We start from the raw sequence: 5,564 nt of genomic DNA on the forward strand, positions 1-5,564 counted from the left end.
ACTAATGTCCTACGCGCACACGGGCCTGGCTCATGCCACGTGGTGTCACTTTAGCGCCGGTTTGTGACAAACCGGTACCAAAGGGGGGGACCTTTAGTCCCCACTCTTTAGTGCCGGTTGGAAAACTGGCACTAAAGGCCATTACGAACCGGCACTAAAGGTCGGTTCTGCACTAGAGCATCCAGACAGGGAAGACAAGAAGAACTTCACAAAAGGCCAGGTTGTTCATGAAGTAACCGAGATTCCAACATTTTCGGGGGCAGATGTTCTTGCTCAGCTAAAAGCTCTCCAGCCTAAAGTCAAAGGCAAAGGAAAAGCCAAATCCAAAGGCTTCGAGGGATATGGTGAGACGCACAACTGGACTCACATTACCCCCTTCTCGCAGCTTCCCTATTTCAAGGACCTCAAACTTCCTTACAATATCAATGTGATGCACACCGAAAAGAATGTGGCAGAGTCCATTTTCCACACGATCCTCAACATTCCTGATAAGACGAAGGATAACGTTAAATCTAGAGCCGATCAACAGAGAATTTGTGATAGACCACGTCTGAACATGAAGCCTCCCACAGGCGGTCAAAAAAACTGGTTCAAGCCAGATGCTGACTTTGTCCTTAAACCACCAGAAAAAAGGAAGTACTTATCTGGTTGAAACACATTTTGAAGTTCACCGATGGTTATGCATCGAATATGAGTAAGGGAGTCAATCTTTCAACGGGCAAAGTGACCGGCTTGAAGAGTCATGACTACCATGTACGGATTGAGCGGATAATGCCGGTGATGGTTCGAGGCTATGTCCCTGAGCATGTCTGGCGAGTGCTTGCCGAGCTAAGCCATTTCTTCCGCATGCTCTGTGCTAAAGAAGTAAGTAAAGACGTGATTGAAAAATTGCATAAGAAGGCACCGGAGTTGATAGTCAAGCTAGAGAAGATCTTTCTGCCAGGCTTCTTTACACTGATGACACATCTCATTCTGCACCTCATGAACGAGGTATTGTTGGGGGGGCCTGTGCAGAATCGCTGGCAGTACGGCCCTGAGAGACAGAACAAGCATCTCCGACAGAAATGTGGAAACAAAGCTAAGATTGAAGCTTCCATAGCTGAGGCAGTTATCCTAGAGGAGGTGTCAAACCTCAGGACATCATACTATCCAAACCACGTTCCCCATCTGCATAACAAGGTGCCTCGATACAATATAGAAGAGCCGAAGTATCAACCCAGGCTCCATCTATTCAACGCGCAAGGTGGGAGGGTTGGGGCCTCGAAACCTTATAACATGCCACGACAAGATTGGGAGGACCTCATGTTCTATATCTTGCACTACATCAAGGAAGTTGAGGAAGTGTGGATGAGGTAATACCACTACACCATTCCTTTATGTCTTCCACATCATCATGTTCTATGTTCACTTAGTCCCGGTCTAACACCGCTTTTCTTTTTTCTAGTGATTTCGTTCAAGAGGAATGGACGGGAATGAATCCTCCTACTGAGGTAGAGGCACTTACTCTTCTCCGTCATGGAAACCCTGGATGTAAAAACTTTGTTGCTTGGTTCATGGAGAAAGTAATTTTCCACACTCTCCTATTAAATACCTAGTTCAACATTTATTAGTTAACTAATGCACGCAACAATTTCAATTATACTTGTAGGGAAAAGATCCGAACATATCTATGGATGATGAATTGAGATGGGTTTCCATGGGTTTTGACCCTGCCGTCATGACATGTAAAAAGTATGATGTGAATGGGTATAGCACCAGAACAGCTGGCCTGATCCCAAAACTATAAATACCGGAGTGTACACCACCGGTCAAAATTCAGTAGACTACTACGGAAGGGTACAATATATACAAGATTAAATTCCACCAGAGGCGCGAGACCCTTAGTCTGCCTGTGTTCAAATGTTGATGGTTCGATCCGCGGGAGGGGGTAAAACATACGCCTTCCATTGGTTTGGTCGAAGTTAAACCGTCAACCGTCTATGCCGGAGCCGATCTCTTCCTTGCGGCTACCCAAGCTACACCAGTATATTATCAGCCTTACCCATGCCAGAAAGAGTACGTAAAGGGTTGGGAAGTTGTGTTCAAGGTGTCGCCACATGGTAAGCTACCGAACCCGAATGAAGACGATTACTACAACATTAACCCCATGACATACGAGGGAGTGTTCTATCAAGAGCAACCTGATGATGATGATGTGGTTAGAAACGATGACGCTAGACCATTGGGTGATGATGATGTGGATCCAAACAACGATGATGCACGGAATGATGGTGAGTCCACTGTCAATGAAAATGACATACTTATGCTAGAAAAGTTAAACGAAGATGCTGACGACGAGGAAGAGCCTCCACCCACTAGTAGAAAACAGGGCTACCGTTCGGCCCTGGCCAGCCCATTAGTCACGGTTCTTCAAGAACCGGGACCAATGGGGGGTATTAGACCCGGTTCGTGAGCCCAGGGGGCCGGCCGGGGCCTCGTGGGCATTGGTCCCGGTTCGTGTGGAACCATTTGTCCCGGTTCAAGCCACGAACCGGGATCAATGGTCCTTGCTGCTGGCCCACAACCATTGGTCCAGGTTCATGGCTTGAACCGGGACAAAAGGGTTGGATTTAGTCCCGGTTCATGCCACGAACCGGGACAAATAACTTGCCTACATATACCCACCGCCGTGGCAGAGCACTCCACAGTGCTCTGTTTTGTCAAGCCGGCGAGGGGAGGGCATTTAGGTGCTCTAGTTCACCTCCTATGCACATGAGGTGTTCGATGAAATGCCCGAGCCACACTAGTTAAGCTTTCTCCTCTCGAAACTCGACCTTCGAGCTCCATTTTCAACGAGATTTGTCTAGATTTAGCGGTCCGTCATGCCCCGTCCCCGCCCCGTCTTCACCGCCGTCGATCGCCCGTGCCGATCTTGTCGCCGGCACCACCGTGGTGAGCCTCTTGTTCTTATCTTCTTTCTGAAAGAAAAAAATTCTGACTTCAGATAGATACTTGTCTAATTTTCTTACTTTTATTATTCCTTGTTATTATATAGTATGATGGTTTTGGTATCCACCCCCATCGGCCCTCATCCTGTCTATGATTCAGATGTGGTATATATTATCTTTTCATAACTATTTGGTTCATTTATTGTTTATGACAATTATGCCGACCAATGCGACATAGATTTTATTTATCTAGGAGGTTGTTGAACCAGAAATTCCAACCGACCCTATTGTCGAGAGGTTAAATTTAGTTGAATAAGAAAACAATTACTTGAAGGAAAAATAAGAAAAATTGAGGAGAAGAAGATGATATTGGAGTTGCATGTTGCGGATGTCGTCGATGATCACAAGATCAAGATGGATGCAATGCGGTTGAAGATTAAAAAGTTAGAAAATATGCCATTCATACCATGGCTTGGTATCATTACGCAGTTGGATCAGTTGTTACCTTGGTTGCGGTTATGATCGCATTTGTTTTTGCATTGAAATGTTTTACATAATTTCAATGTATGGTTTAATTAGATGCTCTAGAGAGATATATGTTGTTCAATGAGAACTATGTATGTACTTTGGTTCTAATGCTATGGAGAACTATGTATGTACTTTGGTTTCAGAGTTCATTTCAAATACTTTTCAACTTCATGGTCTTACAGCTTTGAATGGTGCATTTTGAACACAGAAAAACAAGGGGGTTCAAATAATTTAAAAAAAATTTAAATCCCTTTGTAACAGACGAGTTTCCGTATGAAACCCTTATACTTCGAAGAAGATTGTCTGTTTTGTACACGAAGTGCATCCAGTTTTTGCCGTAAGCCTCTCTACTTTCTTGCACATGCTATGTGGGAGAAATTATGATACCATGCCAACTTGGAACCTTTTTAGAGTTCATTTCAAATGCTTTTCAATTTCATGGTCTTATAGCTCAAAATAATCAGTAAATGCATGAAAAATAACAAATGAAGTTAGAAAGGGTTGTAAATTGCTGATGTGGCTTTGAATGGTGCATTTTGAACACAGAAAAACAATGGGGTTCAAACAAGTTCAAAAAAATTGAAATCCCTTTGTAACAGATGAGTTTCCGTATGAAACCCTGATACTTCGTAGGAGATTGTCTGTTTTGTACACGAAGTGCATCCAGTTTTTACCGTAAGCCTCTCTACTTTCTTGCACATGCTATGTGGGTGAAATGATGATACCATGCCAACTTGGAACCTTTTCAGAGTTCATTTCAAATGCTTTTCAATTTCATGGTCTTATAGCTCAAAATAATCAGTAAATACATGAAAAATAACAAATGAAGTCAGCAAGGGTTGTAAATTGATGATGTGGCTTTGAATGGTGCATTTTGAACACAGAAAACAAGGGGGTTCAAATAAGTTCAAAAAATTGAAATCCCTTTGGAACAGACGAGTTTCCATATGAAACCAAGATACTTCGAAGGAGATTGTCTCTTTTGTACACGAAGTGCATCCAGTTTTTGCCGTAAGCCTCTCTACTTTCTTGCACATGCTACGTGGGTGAAATGATGATACCATGCCAACTTGGAACCTTCTCAGAGTTCATTTCAATTGCATTTCATTTTCATGGTCTTATAGCTTAAAATAATCAGTAAATGCATGAAAAATAACAAATGAAGTCAGAAACGGTTGTAAATTGATGATGTGGCTTTGAATGGTGCATTTTGAATACAGAAAAACAAGGGGGTTCAAATAAGTTCAAAAAAATTTGAAATCCCTTTGTAACAGATGAGTTTCCGTATGAAACCCTGATACTTCAAAGGAGATTGTCTGTTTCGTACACGAAGTGCATCCAGTTATAGCCGTAAGCCTCTCTAATTTCTTGCACATGCTATGTGGGTGAAATGATGATACCATGCCAACTTGGAACCTTTTTAGAGTTCATTTCAAATGCTTTTCAATTTCATGGTCTTATAGCTCAAAATAATTAGTAAATGCATGAAAAATAACAAATGAAGTTAGAAAGGGTTGTAAATTGCTGATGTGGCTTTGAATGGTGCATTTTCAACACAGAAAAACAAGGGGGTTCAAATAAGTTCAAAAAAATTGAAATCCGTTTGTAACAGACGAGTTTCCGTATGAAACCCTAATACTTCGAAGGAGATTGTCTGTTTTGTACACGAAGTGCATCCAGTTTTTGCCGTAAGCCACTCTACTTTCTTGCACATGCTATGTCGGTGAAATGATGATACCATGCCAACTTGGAACCTTTTCAGAGTTCATTTCAAATGCTTTTCAATTTCATGGTCTTATAGCTTAAAATAATCAGTAAATGCATGAAAAATAACAAATGAAGTCAGAAATAGTTGTAAATTGATGATGTGGCTTTGAATGGTGCATTTTCAACACAGAAAAAAGGGGTTCAAATAAGTTCAAAAAAATTGAAATCCCTTTGTAACAGACGAGTTTCCGTATGAAACCCTGATACGTCGAAGGAGATTGTCTGTTTTGTACACGAAGTGCATCCAGTTTTTGCCGTAAGCCTCTCTACTTTCTTGCACATGCTATGTGGGAGAAATGATGATACCATGTAAACTTGGAACCTTTTCAGAGCTCATTTCAA

This window comes from Triticum aestivum, chromosome 1B (assembly GCF_018294505.1).
Source record: "Triticum aestivum cultivar Chinese Spring chromosome 1B, IWGSC CS RefSeq v2.1, whole genome shotgun sequence".
NCBI lineage: Eukaryota > Viridiplantae > Streptophyta > Magnoliopsida > Poales > Poaceae > Triticum > Triticum aestivum.